The sequence below is a fragment of the Neomonachus schauinslandi genome, chromosome 12 (assembly GCF_002201575.2).
Source record: "Neomonachus schauinslandi chromosome 12, ASM220157v2, whole genome shotgun sequence".
In the NCBI taxonomy this organism is placed as follows: Eukaryota; Metazoa; Chordata; class Mammalia; order Carnivora; family Phocidae; genus Neomonachus; species Neomonachus schauinslandi.
In genome coordinates this window covers 18,715,174-18,735,198 of record NC_058414.1, presented here as the reverse complement: position 1 = coordinate 18,735,198, position 20,025 = coordinate 18,715,174, and the positions used below count along the sequence as shown (strand labels likewise).

Genomic DNA, 20,025 nt, shown 5'->3' with positions numbered 1-20,025 from the left:
GAATCATTGAACACTACATCAAAAACTAATGATGGCTAATTGAGCATAATAATAGTAAGAGTATGATCTGTTAGAATTTTCAGGATTTTTTGTTTGTAACATCATTTTTTTTTTATAATAGCTTTAGACAGATACAATTCCTTGATCATACAATCCACCCATTTAAATAAAGTGTACAATTTCACGACTTTTAGTATATTCAGAGTTCTGCAAGCATCACCACAATCAATTTTAGTGTATCTTCATCACCCCAAAAAGAAACTCATAGCTATCAACAACAGCTCCCTATTTCCCATCCCCCCAGACTTAGGCAACCAGTTCTCTATTTTCCATCTCTATGGATTTGCCTCTAGAAATGTCATGTCAATAAAATATCTGGTCATTCATGACTGGCTTCTTCCATTTGGTATACTGTTTTCAAATTACATCTACGATGTAGTACGTAACAGTAATTCACCGTTTTTTGTTTTTGTTTTTGTTTTTTAATTCACCGTTTTTATTGCCAAATGATATTCCACCATGTGGATTTACTACATTTTGTTTATTCGTTCATCAGTTAATGGATATTTGGGATATTTCCACCCACCATTATGAGTAATGCTGCTCTTTCGGTTTTAAGTAATAGAAACCCCAACTCAACCTGGCTTACATAACTGGAAGTCCAGCAGGTAGCCCTTGCTTCAGACAGAGTTTCACATCGTTTTCAGGACCGAGTCTCTCTCCACCTTTTGGCTAGGCTCTGTTCTCTGTTCATTTGCAAGATCTGCCTGGTGACAAAATGGCTTCAATAACTCCATTTAACAACCTCTCACAGTCAAACCAAAGAAAGCAAAAGCTTCTTCCAGATCCTCAAGCAAAAGCCCTATGATGAGCTCTAGGTGGGCTCTAACTGTGGCTGAAACAGGCCATGCTCTATCCCTGGAGTGTGGGACAAACCGGGAAAGACCTGAATTACCTGAACCAAAAATAGATAAGGGATAATCCCCATACAAAAACTGAGGCCTCCTTCCAGTAGGATAAATGGATTCTGGACAGCTGAAAATTTAAAGAGCCCAATTTCAAGCTGTTAGAATTAAACATAAGTACCTGTTAAGCATTTAGTAGAATGCCCAAGACACAAATGCTTAATAAACGTTGGTTGCTCTATTAGCTATTTATGGATATGAGATAAACCACAAGAAAAATGATAGAATCCGACACTAAAGGAAAAAAAGCCAATCTCATATAGCTCAATGTCATATATACTCAGCTCCAAATTAAGGCATGTCCAACCATATTTGCTTTTTCATAGTGACATACAAGACTACATCTTTATCAAAAAGAAGGAATGAGGCTTATTTTCAATCTTTAAAAACTTCAGGTTACAGAGTCAAGAATCTCTCCCTTTAAGAGGGATTTCTCTGGTCTTACAGAAAATATGACAGGCAAAGCTTGGGAAAGTGAAGTCCCTGAGATGCGTAGGGCTGCAAAGCACAACACTACGGCTCAGGCCTGACACCCACCTTCACCCTTTATTAGCCAAAGTTCTCAACTCTTAAGAAATCTTTTCATGGGAAAATATCACTTTTGGGGGGGGGCGGGAAGAGGGTGTTTTGTTTTAAACATCACTTTGATTTCTTAATATTAGCTAACAGGAAACTAGAATTCCCTTTATAAAAAGTGGTTTTTCAATCTTACCCAAAGTACATTTACTTCATAAAACAAGGGATACCAAATGTTTATTTTCCTCTTAGACTCTGCCTAAAAAGGACTAAAAAGGGGCACCTGGCTGGCTCAGTAGGTAAAGTACTCAACTCTTGATCTCAGGGTCCCAGGGTCCCAAGAGCCCCACATTGGAGGTGGAGTTTACTTTAAAAAAAAAAAAAAGTAAGAAATAACAAGTGTTGAGGCACTTGGCTGGGTCGACTGGAAGAGCATGTGACTCTCAGGGGCGCCTTGGTGGCTCAGTCAGTTAAGCATCTGCCTTGGGCTCATTTCATGATCCCGGGACCCTGGGATCGAGCCCCACATCCGAGCTCCTTGCTCAGTGGGGAGTCTGCTTCTCCCTCTGCCCCTCCCCCCACTTGTGTGCACACACTCTCTCTCTCTCTCTCAAATAAATAAAATCATAAAAAAAAAAAAGGGGGGGGAGGGCGCCTGGGTGGCTCAGTTGGTTAAGCGACTGCCTTCGGCTCAGGTCATGATCCTGGAGTCCCTGGATCGAGTCCCGCATCGGGCTCCCTGCTCAGCAGGGAGTCTGCTTCTCCCTCTGACCCTCCCCCCTCTCATGCTCTCTGTCTTTCATTCTCTCTCTCTCAAATAAATAAATAAAATCTTTAAAAAAAAAAAAGGAAGACATGTGACTTGATCTCAGGGTCGTTGAGTTCAAGCCCCACACTGGGTGTAGAGATTACTAAAAAAAAAAGTAAATAAAAACTTTAAAAGAAAAAAATAACAAGTGTTGGTGGGGATATGGAGAAAAAGGAACCCGCTTACACTGCTGGTGGGAACGTCAACTGGTGCAGACACTATGGAAACAGTATGCAGGTTTCTCAAAAAATTAAAAATAGAAACCATTATGATCCAGTAATTCCACTAGTAGGTAAAGAAAACAAGAAAACAAAAACACTAATTTGAAGAGATAATATATGTACCCCTATGTTCACTGCAGCATTACTTAGATAGCCAAGACACGGAAGCAACCCAAGTGTCTACCAATGGATGAAGAGATAAAAAAGATACGGTGTAAGTGCATGCGTGCAAACATAATGGATTATTACTCAGCCATAAAAAAGAATGAGATCTTGCCATTTGCAATAATATGGATGGACCTAGGGGGTATGATGCAAAGTGAAGTAAGACAGAGAAAGACAAATACCACATGACTTCACTTATATGTGGAATCTAAAAAACAAAACAAATGAACAAACTAAGAAACAAAAAACAGAAACAGACCAATAAACACAGAGAACAAACTAACACCAGATGGTTGCCAGAGGGGAGTAAGAATGGAGGAACAGGAAAAATGGGTACAGTGGGAGGGAGGTACAGACTTCCGTCATGGAATAAGTCAGCCTTGGGGATGAAAGGTACAGCAGAGAGAATACAAGCAATGCCACTGTGACAGAGTTGCTGAATCACCATGCTGTACATCTGAAACTAATAAAACATCGTGGGTCAAGTACAGCTCAATTTTTAAAAATTTAAGCTGGCCAAAATAAAGGCATGTGCACGTTCAGATAAGAAATTTTCACCACAATTCCACAGCCTGCCTTTTCCTGTTATAAAAATCTCTAAAATACAACTGAAATATCATAAAACTAACAGCTGCCACTTACTGAGCGTTTACTATGTGCAGAGTGTGTGTGTATCTCACTTAATCCTCCCATTTATTCTCTGAGAGGTAAGTACTCTTAGTTCTACTTTATGATGAAGAAATTGAGCTTTAGAAAAATTAAATTATCGGGGCGCCTGGGTGGCTCAGATGGTTAAGCATCTGCCTTCGGCTCAGGTCATGACCCCAGGGTGCTGGGATCGAGTCCCGCATCGGGCTCCCTGCTAGGCGGGGAGCCTGCTTCTCCCTCTGCCTCTGCCTCTCTCTCTGACTCTCATGAATAAACAAATAAAACATTAAAAAAAAAAAAAGAAAAATTAAATTATCTAACACCACTCAGAAAAGTGACCCCCTCAAAACTCAAACCCTGCTCAGCTACCTCTGACAGCAATATAGGCCTTAGCAAAGAATATCCAAAGGTAAACCAGACTTTGGGGAAATGGGAACCCATCACCTCTTCTCTGCTAAGCTGGGGAAGTGAGACAGCCTTTTCCTACACAGAGTAATAGACAAAGCCCAGGATCCTCCAAAAAGTAAACATCTCTTCGAGTGTCCCTCAACTTGATGACAAAGATGCTGCAGGTAGCATGAGGGGAGCTGAGGGAAAGAGAATACCTGCTCTTACTGTTAGACCCACAGTATCCTGTGTAAGGACAGTGAAAGTCTCCGCCTTGTAGGTACTCAAAAGCAAAACATAATAAGTTTTCAAAGCTAAGACAGAAAACAAAGTTATACCTTTTTTAAAATCTATCTTATTATACACTGAACTTTTCTACCTGACTTAACTTCCATCCCAGGCTTACCATATCTGCACGTGACAAACTGTCCAGACCTGTGTGGCATGCCAATAGTCATCTCCATTCAGGGAAAGAGAATATATATTTTTTTTTTCCAGGCAGTAAAGGGAAGAATTAAAAATAAGGTTCTTGTGGTGCCTGGCTGGCTCAGTTGGTATAGTGTGCAACTCCTGATCTTAGGGTTGTGGGCTCGAGCCCCACATTGGGGGGGTCAGAAACTTTACCTTCTGTATCAGACCCAGAATTGCTTGTCTTTCTGCAGATCAATTGGTGGTTTTGAAGACCACTGAATCACTCTAACCAGCTCAGGCACCAAACAGGGTAAGTAACTTAAACCAAGTAACTTCGATCCTTCATGAGGGAGAAAGGAAGAAGAATGAAGGCCTGAGAAATGTGAAGCTGCATCCACCAAGCCGCTGTGGGGAGCCCCACAGGGGGCGAGGGGAAGGCCGGGCAGCAAGGACCCCTCACCTGCCAACTCTCCCAGAACTTTTTCCACTTTACATAGAAGAGTTCTCTGTAAAATTGTATTTAGCATTCTGCTACTGCAACGTAAGGGTGACCAACACCTGTCTGGGTGCCACACCCCTATTTTTGATTTTTTTTTTTTTAAGTAAGCTTTGTGCTCAACTTGGCACTTGAACTCACAACCCAAGATCCAAAGTCACATTCTCTACCAACACCCCTAAAAAAGTGACTTTAAAAATATTATGTACCGGGGCGCCTGGGTGGCTCAGTCGTTAAGCGTCTGCCTTCGGCTCAGGTCATGATCTCAGGGTCCTGGGATCGAGCCCCACATCGGGCTCCCTGCTCCGCGGGAAGCCTGCTTCTCCCTCTCCCACTCCCCCTGCTTGTGTTCCCTCTCTCGCTGTGTCTCTCTCTGTCAAATAAATAAATAAAAAATCTTTAAAAAAAAAAAAAAATATTATGTACCATATCTGGAAGCTATAGAAATATAGAAAGAAGAAAACAAAAATGACTCATTGTCACCATCCAGCAAGATATGCACTGATAGGATTTTGTTAATATTTTTATATATTTCCTTCTAGACTTTTTTTCCATTCCTGTGTTGTTGTTTTTTTAATTAATCATTGCATATATGATTTTGTATTCTTTCCTTATTTAACATTTTGTCATGAACATCTTTAATGTCCTTAAAAACTTTTTACAACCAATTATTGACTGTGTAACATTATAATCTATTTAACTAATTTGCTTAAACATTTTTCTATTCTAGACAAATGTTTCCTGTTTTTAGGCATTATAGTATTTCAGTGAATACCTTTGTCTGCATTTCACATTTTTTAGATTATGTAGAGTCCTAGACTGGAAAAATTGAATCAAGGCAGTGAACCTTTTTAAGCCAAATTTTGGAAAGCTCTTGTAAAGAAGAGTCAACAGGACTAGAGCTAGCCAGAACATGAAGAAGAGAAGCAATAAAAAAATGACAGCATTAGTTTGACTGAAAATGTTACACCTAAGGAAGAATAAGACAGTTGGGAAGACTTGTTTGGAGATGGGAAAAAGATTTTATTTTAGGCACATGGAATCTGAAGTAGCACATGGCCAAAAGGAGGTGCATTGTAGGGAGCTGGTGCCCAGCTGGGAGGCTGGGACTTAGAATACGCATCACATCAGGGATGGTTAGGACAGCAAGGTCAGCTTCCTGATGGAGGAGGGCTGGGGCCTCAGACTGTGGGAATGCTTGTTGGGCAAAATGAAGGAAAGCAGCTAAAGATCAGAGTAAAGAGGACAAATAAATGGGCCAGAGAAGTCCAAGGAGAATGAGATTTGAGAAAAGTTCATTAGATGTATTCATTTAGTTCATCATTGATGGCTTTCATATTTCAAGGGTTAGTGTTCTTCTATCTGTCTTGACAGTTTATGAAGTATTTACCTGTCATGGTCTTTCTCATCACCTGATAAAGGCAGATAATATTATTCGTGTTGGTGGCTAAGGATTAAAGAGATTTTTGTCTTGCTCTGTTTGTGTTAAAGGTTTAATAGGACCCCCAGATTTTTTTTTTAAAGATTTTATTTATTTATTTGAGAGAAAGAGAATGAGAGAGAGAGAGAGCATGAGGTGGGGAGGGTCAGAGGGAGAAGCAGACTCCTCGCTGAGCAAGGAGCCCGATGCGGGACTCGATCCCGGGACTCCAGGATCATGACCTGAGCCGAAGGCAGTCGCTTAACCAACTGAGCCACCCAGGCGCCCAGGACCCCCAGATTTTTTACAACAAATCTTGTGTTGTTTCCAAAAAAAAAAAAAAAAACACCAAACAACAAAAACCAAACCCAAAAAAACAAAAACAAAAAAATGTCTTTATCTGCATTTGCCAGGTTTTTGAGCTCGTACCCTGCCTTGATTCCAGGAGCATTATCAGCCAAGGTTAAAAGTAGCACAGTCTAGACTTCTGGAGGCGCTAGAGTAACTTGTGTGGACAGGTATTACAAGAGAATTTTTTCTTTTGTTTTGGTGGGGGTGCCTTATTTTGTCTAGTATGTCTCCATGGGAACATTTCAGGTTGAGTTTGTTTTGTAAGATACCTTATGTACCTGAATATAAGACACCCTTGATTCTAAGTATCCTAATTCCCCAGTGAGATTAAGATTCTCTACAACTTGAATATGTAAATCTGAGATATAGATGGAATAGTCAAATGTTTACTTAAGATATTTAATTTCTAAAGTTAATTACACATAAATTTAAATTCACAAGTGAATTTATACATTACTTTAGGAATATCTCTTTTCCTCTTAAGTTTCGAGAAGCAGTTAAAACTGCTTTTTGCAGTTAGAAATGCGTCTTGAGGGGTGCCTGGGTGGCTCAGTCGTTATGCGTCTGCCTTCGGTTCAGGTCATGAGCCCAGGGTCCTGGGATTGAGCCCCACGTCGGGCTCCCTGCTCCGCGGGAAGCCTGCTTCTCCCTCTCCCACTCGCCCTGCTTTTGTTCCCTCTCTCGCTGTGTCTCTCTCTGTCAAATAAATCTTACCAAAAAAAAAAAAAAAGTGTTTTGATTCACTACACATACAAAAATGGTAACTGTAAGGTGATGGATGTGTTAAGTAACCCGACTATGGTAATTATTTCACAAAAATACGTAAGTCAAATCATCATGATACACGACTTCAATATATACAACTTCATCAGTTATACCACAATAAAGCTGTTAAAGTTATAAGAATCTTGAAATTGCTATATCTGAGTAATTGGTTATGGAGATTCATCACTGTCTTCCTTGTTTTATCGATTTACAAAAAAAAAATTTTTTTAACTTTTTGATTTTCTTTTTGAAACATGTTAAAATGTTTTTTTGAAACATGTTTTTTTTAAACATGTTAAAAAATGCTTTTGAATCAGTTAATGGTTTTCCAGAGCACATGGTATATACTTTTTAAAACTTAACTTTTTCCCTAGTTTTATTGAGAAGTAATTGTCTAGTATGTCTCCATGGGAACATTTCAGGTTGAGTTTCTTTTGTAAGATACCTTATGTACCTGAAACTGTGTAAGTTTAAGGCATACAGCACGATGGTCCGATGTACGTTTACTGTGAAATGATTGCCACAATAGGTTCAGCTAATATCCATCTTCTCGTATAGATACAATAAAAAGAAAAGAAAAACAAATTTCTCCTTGTGATGAGAACTCCTCAGATCTACTTTCTTAACACCTTTCCTGTGTACCGTACGGCAGTGTTAACTATAGTCATCATGCTGTGACTGGGAGTTTGTACATTTGGCTACCTTCCTCTACTTCTCCCATCCCCTGCCTCTGGTAACCACAAGTCCTATCTCTTTAAAAACTTCATTTTTTAGAACAAGTTTAAATATATGGAAAAGCTGTGAGGATAGTCCCAGGAGAGCCTGTGATATTTATTTCAGTCTAACCTGAGGTGCATCATTCTTGAATCCATACAGAATACTGACACTGGATATTTGATCCAGGATAAAGCTAACTGTTTGCAAAACAATGAGACATTTGTTTTGTTTTTCCTCGTTTGTTTTATGGAATTACATTTGTTATTACAATTTAATGATTTACTTGCTTTTAAAAACAGTTTTTAGGGGCGCCTGGGTGGCTCAGTCGTTAAGCGTCTGCCTTCGGCTCAGGTCATGATCCCAGGGTCCTGGGATCGAGCCCTGAAACCCGCAACAGGCTCCCTGCTCCGTGGGGAGCCTGCTTCTCCCTCTTCCATTCCCCCCTGCTTGTGTTCCCTCTCTCGCTGTCTCTCTCTCTCTGTCAAAATAAATAAATAAAATCTTAAAAAAAAAAAAAAAGTTTTTAAAAACAGGCTTGAGTACAGCGTTAATGAGGCCATAGCTTAAGGAATAGTTCCAAAAATGTGTTGAATTTACTTGCCTCCTTTTAATTGATTTTATGGGGTTGATGTCTCTAAGCCTTCCAAATTAGTATTGATTACAGTGATTTCAGCCAGTTCCCCCAGATGGTTCTCAGAGAAGAGTGGCTTACACTCCTCCCCCATTCTCTCTGACCAGCTCCTCTGGGAGTGATCTTCTGTCCCCTGCCCTCAAGCCATCAAGCCTAGCATTCCCATAATCCTGATTGTTCCTTTCCTCTTGTCTTGTAGATTTTTTCCTTTATTATGTTAAAGATAGGATAGTTGAAAGAGCAGTCTATCATAAGAAACGCTTTGTAAGCACTGGAGTATAAGGAAACTCTTTTTTGAGGGGTAATTTTCGGGAAAAGACCATGTTTTATGTATTTGGGCATATATGATACTTTATGCTGAGTTCTGAGCCTTACTAGATAAATCCTGCAAAATGTATTATGTAATGTTTTGCCCCCGATATTTGAATTCAGTTCTGCATTGAATATCTTTGTGGTCACACTGCTTTGCTAATAATCAAATTAATAATTGATTTATCAATTCCAGGGTGCATTTATTTCAGCTATCTCTTGGACAAATAATTAATGTAAATATTTTTAGACACTGTAATTCTAAAGTCAGGGTCTTAAAATGTGGGGCCTAAAAAGAGGCACGAGATGGAACACCCTGAGGAGGCTGTTGAATGTTTTAAGCTTTGATACGTTGTAACCCATGACTGTTACTCACTTTAGTGGAGCGTAGAGTGTGGGGGCCGTGTGGGGGCCGTGTGGGGGCCGGCATCCCCCGTAGGATTGGACATTTGTAGATGTGCCTCTGGAAGGGCTGTGTGACCGTGCAGGTTAACGAGGTAGGGTGCGGGAAGGAGTAAAGAGAAACTTCAACCCAGGGGTATCTCATAACCTGGAACAGAAGTTTGAGATGAGCGGGCGCCTGGGTGGCTCAGTTGGTTAAGTGACTGCCTTCGGCTCAGGTCATGATCCTGGAGTCCCGGGATCGAGTCCCGCATCGGGCTCCCTGCTCAGCAGGGAACCTGCTTCTCCCTCTGACCCTCCCCCCTCTCAGGTGCTCTCTCTCATTCTCTCTCTCTCAAATAAATAAATAAAATCTTTAAAAAAAAAAAGTTTGAGATGAGGAAGAGGGAAGGTGGACCGTGCACTTGGAAGGAATTCCTGGCTCCCGGGACTCCCGTGCCTGGGCGCTGGCTTCGGTGCCAGCTAGGTGCTGCCGTCACTCACATGGGGAGTCTTATCCTCCTGCTTATTTTTATTTCTAGAGTATCTCACTGAAAGATACTTTTTTGAGGAGGAGGTACAATGTGTTTTATCCCCAAATGGGTTGTAACCAATGTTACTTTCGGCATTAATGCGGAATTGACTGACCGATAAAACGCGCCGGGTGAGGGCTGTGGGTCTGAGAATGCGGTCCGTGGCACCCACTCCCCTTGCTTGTGCTCTCTCTCTTAATAAATAAAATCTTTAAAAAAAATTAAAATTAATTAAATAAATAAATAAATAAAAGTCACTTTTTAAAATGTGTTTCTAATTCAAGACTTGTCAGGTCTCCTTAAATTAATCTACAAATTCAATTACCTCAAACCAAACAGCAAAAGCAAACTGGGGGAGGGACTTAGAATTATAATCTTAATGAATACATATGCAAGAATTGCCTAAAAAATTCTAAAAACAAGAGTAACAAGGTGTTTATGGGAGATGGAGGAGAGCTTCCAGCCTACCAAAAAACTGTAAAATGTATTCCAAACTACAGCAATTAAAACAATATGGAACTACAGCAGACAGAGAAGTGAACATACTCAGTATGTGGAAATGCAACACAGTTGGGACAGCTGGATATGTCATTGAGAAAAAAATAGGACAGCATTAACACCAGAAGCCTATTAACAGCCAACCTTTCCTGCACTTACCACAGGTCCACAACCCTAGGGGCCAGATGTTACTCCACTCCAGTTTTTTTTTTAATTTTCCAAAGATAATACAGTACCTATATAGCATATTATGTAACATTCTGCAAGGTCTGGGAACATGTTTTTCATGCAACCTATAGCCTTCCTCATCTCAGGGAAAGTCACCGTCCTCATATCCAAAGCAAACCTGTCTCTGATCCTACCCCTTCCTGTCAATTCAGGGTTTCTTTCTTTTTTTTTTTAAAGATTTATTTATTTATTTGAGAGAGTGAGAATGAGAGAGAGAGATTATATGAGGGGGGGAGGGTTAGAGGGAGAAGCAGGCTCCTCGCTGAGCAGGGAGCCCGATGCGGGACTCGATCCAGGGACTCATGACCTGAGCCGAAGGCAGTCGCTTAACCAACTGAGCCACCCAGGCGCCCCAATTCAGGGTTTCTGCTCCAAAATCCCCCCTGCCAGTATTTTCAACCTCTCCCTTTCTACTGACTCCTTACCATCTGCTTGGGGGGGGGGGGGGGGGGAGAAGTCCCACTTCTCAAGAACCACTCCCTCTACCTTTTCTCCTTTACACAAAGAAAGGTTACTCAAGGAGTAATTTTTTTTTTAAGATTTATCTATTTATTTGAAGTGGGGGGGAGCAGAAAGAGAGGGAGAGTCTTAAGCAGACTCTGCACTGAGCTCAGAGCCTCAGGCAGGGCTCAATCTCATGACCCTGAGATCACGACCTGAGCCAAAACCAAGAGTCCCAGCTGAACTGACTGTACCACCCAGATGTCCCAAGGAGTAATCTTTTAAAAAGAAGAAAAAAAAAAGACTCCGACGTCCTGTCATCCCATTCACTCAAGCAAATCCACTGGTCTAAAAGCACTAGTCTCTAATGACTCCCTAACTGCCAAAATCAAAGGCCAAGATTGGGGCTCATCTCTTGATGAGCTTTTTTGAACTTTTTTGCAGACCATGACTCTGGTCTCTGTGAATCACCTTTCTCCTGGTTCTCCTCTCTGGCTCCTCCTTTACCACAACCCTACCTGTGGCCTTCTTCTGTTCACACTCAGCACCTTCAACCAGTAGCCACCAACAGCTATTCCTAACAACTCCCAATTCGCATCTCCTAACCACAGCTCTTCCCAGCGCTCTAGGTGCAAACACTGACTAGTATCTTTAACTGGACTCACCCAGACACCTCTAAGAGCCTAACCAGAGCCATCATTAGCTTTTCCCAAACTGGCTCTGCATTCCCTATCCTGAGGAATGACAACACCATCCACAAATTTTGCTAATTCAGAAACCTACCTCCCATATTAAATTGGACACTAACTTCAATGAATTCTACTGCTTCCTTAATAGTCACCCGTCTCCTGAAGCCTCCTCCAAGAGCCTCCTAATAGATCTCCTGGCCTCTAAGGCATTCTCCACACAGTAGCAGAGTAATCTTTCTAAAAATCTCAACCTGGCCTCTTAACAGCTACCCAATCCCTTGTCAAGTTCCTCAGATAGATGAGCTCCACTCATGGGTCACCACACCCTGCACCCCAGCCTCTCCTACCTGTTTGACATTCCAGAAATACAAGCACGCCATTTACACTTCCACATGTTTATACCAGCTGCAATACTGCTTCTGCCTGGAAGGCCCTCAGCCTGCCCCCTCTTACTTACGTGGCAAGCTGCTACTGGCTCTTCCAGAATCAGTTTAACAGGGGCGGCTGGGTGGTTCAGTGGTTAGGTGTCTGCCTTCGGCTCAGGTCACGAGCCCAGGGTCCTGGGATCGAGCCCCGCATCGGGCTCCCTGCTCCGCGGGAAGCCTGCTTCTCCCTCTCCCACTCCCCCTGCTTGTGCTCCTGCTCTCGCTCTCTCTGTCAAATAAATAAATAAAATCTTTAACAAAAAAAAAAAAAAATCAGTTTAACATAACTCTGAATCTACTAAAAACTTCTTAATTGTACACTTTAAGCAGATGAATTTTATGGTATGTAAATTATATCTCAAAGTATCATAATTTTCTACAAGAAAAAAAGACTTACAACCCAATATTTTTTTAAAAGGGCAAAAGACAAAACAAGCACTTCACAAAATAGGAAATTCAAATGACCAGTAAACATATGAAGAGATGTTCAACACCATCACTCAGAAAAATGCAAAACAGAACCAAAATGAGCTATCAATATATACCCAGAATAGCCAAAATTAAAAAGAATGACTCTATCAAGTGTGGCAAAGATGTAAAGCAACCGAAACTATCATACATTGCTGGTGTGAGAGTAAAGTAGTTCAATCAAAACTATTTCATAATAAAGCTGGGGGAAAAATATCTTTGCCCTTACTACTAACACTAAGTATATACCTATTCTGTAACCTAGCGATTCCACTGCAAGGGCTTATCTCCAAGAGAAATGAATGCAAATGTCCACAAAAGAGCATGCACAAGAATGTTTATAGGTGCCTGGCTCAGGCGGCTGACCGTCCAACTCTTGGTTTTGGCTCAGGTCATGATCTCAGGGTCGTGGGATGGAGCCTCCACCAGCACCCCCCTCATGAGGCTCCACACTCAGCAGGGAGTCTGCTTGAAGATTTTCTCTCTCTCCCTCTGTCCCTCCCCCAGCCCACTCTCTCCCCCCCAAATAAATAAATCTTAAAAAAAAATACTACCATCAGTTACAAACTGTATGGTAGTGAGCACTTCTTTAAAAAAGAATGTTTAGGGGCGCCTGGGTGGCTCAGTCGTAAGCATCTGCCTTCGGCTCAGGTCATGATCTCCAGGTCCTGGGATGGAGCCCTACATCGGGCTCCCTGCCTCTCCCTCTCCCACTCCCCCTGCTTGTGTTCCGTCTCTCTCTGTGTATCTCTCTGTCAAATAAATAAATAAAACCTTTAAAAATAAAAAATAAAATAAACAAAAAAGAATGTTTATTCAGAATGCTTTTTATTCATAATGACCAAAACCTGAAAAAAAAATCCTCCTCATCAACAGAATAGACAAGTAAATTGTGGTATATTCATTCAATGGAATAGTACAGAGCAGTTAACAGTGAACTACTGGTTACCTGCAACAACATGGACGAATCTCACGGATCTGTGAGACACACAAAAAGTATATTCAATATGAAGAACATAATCACAAGAGTACACTCTATAAGAAGTTCAAGAACCGGTAGGTAATCAATAATGACAGATACGAGCACAATGGCTACCTCTGGGTGGCAGGGCACAGACTGGGGAGAGGCTTGAGGAACCAACCTTATGAGGGAGGTACTGGAAGGGTCTGGATCTTGATCTGGGTGGTGGTTATAAGGGTATGAATACACGTAAAAATCATCAAACTATTACTATACACATACATAGATACCCTATAATTCAATAACACAAAATTGCACAAGTAGTCTATAATTAACACTACTGCATTATATACCTGAAGAGAGTAGAGCTTAACTGTTATCACCACAAAAAAAAAAAAAAAAAAATGGTAATTATGTAAGAGGATGGAGGTGTTAACTAACCTTACTGTGGCAGTCATTTCACAATTTCACATGCATTAAATCAGCATGTTGCACACCTTAAATTTACACATTATACAGCAATCCTATCTCAATAAAGCTGGAAAAAAAAAATGCACAAGTAAAAGGATAATACACCAAAATAACTGGTGGACCTACAACTGATGTTTATTTCTTTTTTTTTTTTTTTAAGATTTTACTTATTTATTTTGAGAGAGAGAGAATGAGAGACAGAGAGTATGAGAGGGAGGAGGGTCAGAGGGAGAAGCAGACTCCCCGCCGAGCAGGGAGCCCGATGCGGGACTCGATCCTGGGACTCCAGGATCATGACCTGAGCCGAAGGCAGTCGCTTAACCAACTGAGCCACCCAGGCGCCCTGATATTTATTTCTTTAAATCGTTCTGTACTGTCTGAATTTTCCACCAAGACTGTATTACTTACTTCTAGTCATAAAAAAAAAAAAGCTATTTCATTAGAATAAGAGTAGTGCTAAAATTAAACAAGGTCTTTTCCTAAAGCCTTCCCTTACCAATCAAAGCACCACGGCACCTAAGTCACAGTGCTTATCACAGTGTCCCACAAAGGTCTACTGACCATGAGACACAGACAGCTCTCCTACTTGCCAGTCAGAACTGGGCTTTATTTCTCTTAATATTCCTAGCATACAACAAACTGCCTAGCACTGGGAATCTGCTTCATATGTGTTTGTTATACTGAACTGTATTGTAGAAAGCAAAAATATTTGCTGAGTAAACAATGTGTTAACAAAACAAGAAGTCAAAAATAAGTGATTACCTTCCATGGGAGGTATTCCAAGGTCATGGGTTTGTGAGCTTGCGTTTATACTACAGGAAAGGGTTGAGGCTTACCCAATAAAGATATCAACTTGCATGACAGCATTCCTAAATTGTCTCACCTGTGATTTACCGACCCAACGCCACCAATCCCGTGCCTATCGTTTTCTATACCAGTCAGAACCTAGACTACAGAACACAGACAAGCAATAACCTACAGGATCCACCCACCAACAGAAAAGTCAAAAGCCCGAAGGATCCAGCACAGAATCCCATCACCAAAAGCACACACACAGATCACAGATACCATACAGAGGAAGAAAGAGAGAGAGAGGGAAAGACACACATCAAGAGACCAAGTTGCTAACTTGCTAGAAAGTCAAAAGTACAAACGTAAGTCCTCCAGCAATCATTCTCTTGGGTATTTATCCTACAGAAATGGAAACACATTCACATAAAAATCTGTAAACAAATGGTCAGCAGCTTTATCTGTAAGAATACTAGGGGCGCCTGGGTGGCTCAGTGGTTAAGCGTCTACCTTCCGCTCAGGTCATGATCCCAGCATCCTGGGATCAAGCCCGAATCAGGCTCCCTGCTCAGTGGGAAGCCTGCTTCTCCCTCTCCCACACCCCCGCTTGTGTTCCCTCTCTCGCTGTGTCTCTGTCAAATAAACAAATAAAATCTTAAAAAAACTGGAAACTATCCAAATGTCCTTCAACAGGTCAATGGATAAACTGGTACATTCACACCATGAAACACTATTAAGCAGTAAAAAGAAATGAGCTACTGACACACCCAACAACATGGATGAGTCTCAAGGGCACTGTGCTGAGTGAAAAAAGAGAATCTCAAACAGTTAGATACTGTATAACTCCGCTTATGTAACAGTCTCAAAGTGGCGAAATCAGTGATGGAGAACAGATCAGTGCTTGCCAAGGGTTAGGGCTGAGGGCAGGGTCTGACTCTTAAAGGGTAACAAGAGAAGCTCAGCACAGAAGTCTGCTTGGGATTCTTTCCCTCTCCCTCTGCCCCTCCCCCTGCTTACAAGCTCTCTCTCTCTAAATTAAATATTTTAAAAAATAATTTGACTATAGGGGCGCCTGGGTGGCTCAGTCGTTGAGCGTCTGCCTTCGGCTCAGGTCATGGTCCCAGGGTCCTGGGATCGAGCCCCGCATCGGGCTCCCTGCTCCACGGGAAGCCTGCTTCTCCCTCTCCCACTCCCCCTGCTTGTGTTCCCTCTCTCGCTGTGTCTCTCTCTGTCAAATAAATAAAATCTTTAAAAATAATAATAATAATTTGACTATAATAATTTATAGTCAAAAAGTGGAAAGAACCTGAATGTCCATCAATGGATGAATGGATAAATAAAACATGGTGTATCAATACAATGCAACATTTCTGGCACTACAAAAATATGAAGTACTAATACATGCCTCAACATGGATGAACGTTGACAGCACTATGCTAAGTGAAAGAAATCAGACACGAGACTGATATATTGTATGATACGATTTATATGAAATACCCAGAATAGGTAAGTTTGTAGAGACAGAAAATAAATTAGGAGCAGGGGAGAATGAGGCATGAGTGCTAAAAAGTATGGGGTTTATTTTTGGCGGGGGTGGGGGGGAGGATGCAAATGTTCTGGAATTAATCATTGTGATGGTCCCACAACGTTGTGAATATACTAAAAAGCAGCAAATTACACACTTTAAAAGATATGTCCTAATGGAAAAGTTACATGCATTAAAAAATATAAAATCCTTAAAAAATATTATTCATACATTCATTCACTCATGCCCCAAAGCAACACTATGCCAAGCCATATGATTTAGCTAATTCTTGAGATTCATGATCGAAATGACACTGTAGTCCTTCCCTGCTGCCTGTTACACACAAAGCAGGTCAATTAATAATTAGCAAACTAGGGCGCCTGGGTGGCTCAGTTGGTTAAGCGACTGCCTTCGGCTCAGGTCATGATCCTGGAGTCCCTGGATCGAGTCCCACATCGGGCTCCCTGCTCGGCAGGGAGTCTGCTTCTCCCTCTGACCCTCCCCCTCTCATGCTTTCTCTCTCTCATTCTCTCTCTCAAATAAATAAATAAAATCTTTAAAAATAATAATAATAATAATTAGCAAACTAAACTCACTGGAACAATCTGACGAGATTAAAATTTTGACTCAGCTAAGTCGAGAAATCTTAATGCTATTCCTGACAACTACAAATTCCAGCGTACTAAAAAAGTAGGCTACAGGAACTGGCTCAATTCATAAAAGCTCACTGAATGAAAATGAATGAAGAGCCAGCTTGCGTATACAAGTAGATAATGACAAAAGTAGATCATATTACATCAAGCCAGGCCCATGCTGTCACATAATTTAGGTTTGCCACTCATTATATTTATACGGTTTAAAATTAGATCTATCACTCCTTTTCTTCCTCTGGAGGCTTAATCAAAAAGCAAAAACACTGGGCATCAGGAGACCTGAATTCTGGCGCAAACGCAGCTAACTGTGTGACTCTCACCTCTGTCAGGGCTGCCTGTGAAACGAGGACTTCTCCTCAGACCAGCCGTCTCCTGAAGGCCCTTCCCCCACTTCTCTCTGGCACCGCTGCTTGGACCCTGAGCCAAGCAAGTCACTGTGGTTTCCCTCACAGACAGAAGGCCAGCTCCCAGCCTCTACTTCTCCCCTGCCCTTGACAATCGTTCTCCACAGACAGCCAGTGCTCTTTTTAAAACAGGACCTGATCCTGTCACTCCCATCCGTAAGCCTCCCGATGGCCTGAAGGGCAGGGCCCTACCCACTCTCATCCTCCCCTGTCATCATCATCTCCCAAAGCACTCCAGTCACCCTAACCTTTGCGGTCCTCCAACATTCTGAGCCCATTCCTCCCAAAGTCCTCTGCCACACTCCCATCTCTCCTCCTCCTCATTCTAGTTTCTGTTCAAATGTCACCTCCTCAGAGAACTGAGTGTGGACTCTAGTCCCAGGCTGCCTATAGTCAACTTTGCAGCCGGGCATGTTGCTTGCCCTTCTGTAAAATGGTGATTAACAACAGTGCCTACCTCAGTGTTGTCACAAGGGGTAAGAGGCAGTAAAGCCAAATGTCATCTATCACTATTACTTAAGGCACCCCATCTTAACACCCCTACCTCATAGCACTATCTGAAATGGCCATCCTGATTTGTCTTCTTCTTTGGGGTTCGCCCCCAATACCCACAGAATGTGACGTTCATGAGGAGCTTTGTCTTATTTAAAGCTCTATCACCATCTCCAAGGAAAGACATGCAAATACTTTTGAATACATGAATAAAAAAATCATATCGAGCATTCCTTTAAAATAATGTCTTGGGACGCCTGGGTGGCTCAGTCGGTTAAGCATCTGCCTTCGACTCAGGTCATGATCCCAGGCTCCTGTGATCGAGTCCCGCATCGAGCTCCCTGCTCCGCGGGGAGCCTGCTTCTCCCTCTGCCTCTGCCTCTCTCTCTCTCTCATGAATAAATAGAATCTTTAAAAAAAAATTTTTTAAATAAAAATAAAATAATGTCTTAATTCAAAGAATTAAGCAAAAAATGGCACTGCATTTTATCAGTTATGTAATTGGGCTGGCCTCCTCTTGTTAATTACCTTGCAGACCAACCAATTTACTTAGCCATTGCCTGGGGGCTTTTCCCTCAAATCTTATCACATAAATACGGTACACAATGGAAGAATCTGGAAGGTTAATCTGTGAGAGTAAAAACTGGATATTGTGGATATATGCTAATTCTTTATAAACATACCACATAAATCCAAACTGCAGTACACCAAAAAAGGCTCTTGGCCATTAGGAAAGTCATACCCTGAAATATGAAAATATGAAACACATGTTGACTTAGTTAACTAAAAGTGCTTTTCTACATGTATGTCTACACATAACATACACACATACATATTATACATACATACATACAAACACAGAGCCATTCCCAAAACTGGGGACATGCTTTTTTCAATTCCTTTTTACATTTCTAAACATAATGCACTATGTGAAAATAAATGCTTTAAATTTAAAGTTGTTTTTAAAACCCAATACTCAGGATCCTAAACGTTACAGTTCTCCTTACTGATGGGCTTAATCTCCCAACGTTCAAAGGAAATCCCAAATTTAAGGCCCTGACCTGAAAGCCAGCATTAATTTTCTAAAGCATCTCAAAGTACCATGTCCATTCCGTTCTAATGTCTTAAGAATCCAAAATCAGATTTTTACGTACCAGTTCCTCAAGTCCTTAATAAGTATTTTTCCGTCATTATAATAATTTTTTAAGAAAGGCATTATTATATCGAGACCCCCATTTTGAGAGACCCTGAAAATACTTCCAAGTTATAGTCCATCTTGAGTGAACAAAAATCCTGTCATGATACATCGCCACGTTAGTAATGCCTCAGGCAGTTTTCATAGAGAGCATGAAATTCACCAGGCAGGCAGAGACCCAGGCGGACAGGAAGGGGAAAAGCCTAGGAACGCTGCAGAGTAGTCCCCCAAAGGAAACAAAACAAGAAATGCTTCGTGATTTTCAAGAAGATCATGGACTGCCATTCCCTGAAAGACCAAAAACACCACCGAGTATCTCTTGCTCAAAAGGAAGAGTGAAGCCACAAATCTAGGAGTAAAGACGTTGAACGCTGGTTGGCTTTTTAAAATTAAGAGAGAAGAAGGAGCGACGCGGCGGCGCTCTGCGGTCTCGCAGCAGCTCTCCAGGAAAGGCTTCTCGGGCGCCGGCCGCTCCCACTCCGGTCCGCGGCCAGGCTGGAGGTGGCCGGCGGCTGGCACGTTTTAAATATCACCACCCTATTCATCAACTCCCCGTCACAGTGAGGGCTGCCGAGCCGCGCCGGGGACCGCCCGCGCACACGCCCACCGGTCCCGCGCAGCCCGCGACCCGGGCGCAGCCGCCGCGCAGCAAAGTGACGCTCGGCCCGAGCAGAAAGTTTCGAATAAAAACCCGAGCCCCGAAACGCACAGGTCTCAGCGCTGAACTCGCGCCAGGAACACGCCCGAGGCAAACCACTTGACAACCGGCTCGGGTTTTCAGCAGAAAAGGCCGAGAGGCGGGGGCCGGGGAGGAAGAGAAGGCCACACACACACACACACACACACACACACTCACTCACTTTCTGGCACACTCGGCTCCTCTTCCTCTGGGGCCCCCGTGCCCAGGTGCGAGCCACGCAGCAGCCTCACGGCCGCAGGCGACGCGGCGGGGCCGGGGCGGCGGACGCCAGCGCCCCTCCCGGGAAGGGCCCGCGACCCCCGGGCCAGCGCGGCGCGCAGGGAGGGTGCGCACGCCCCGCGCCTCCGCGCCCGGCCGCCGCC

General features: G+C 42.4%; 1 protein-coding gene across 5 annotated transcripts in view; it reads right to left on the bottom strand.

Annotated features, from left to right (window-relative positions):
- The window catches only part of SRPK2 (SRSF protein kinase 2), a 248,551-nt gene that overhangs the window by 227,311 nt on the left and 1,215 nt on the right, over positions 1–20,025 (bottom strand). The window lies entirely within an intron of this gene.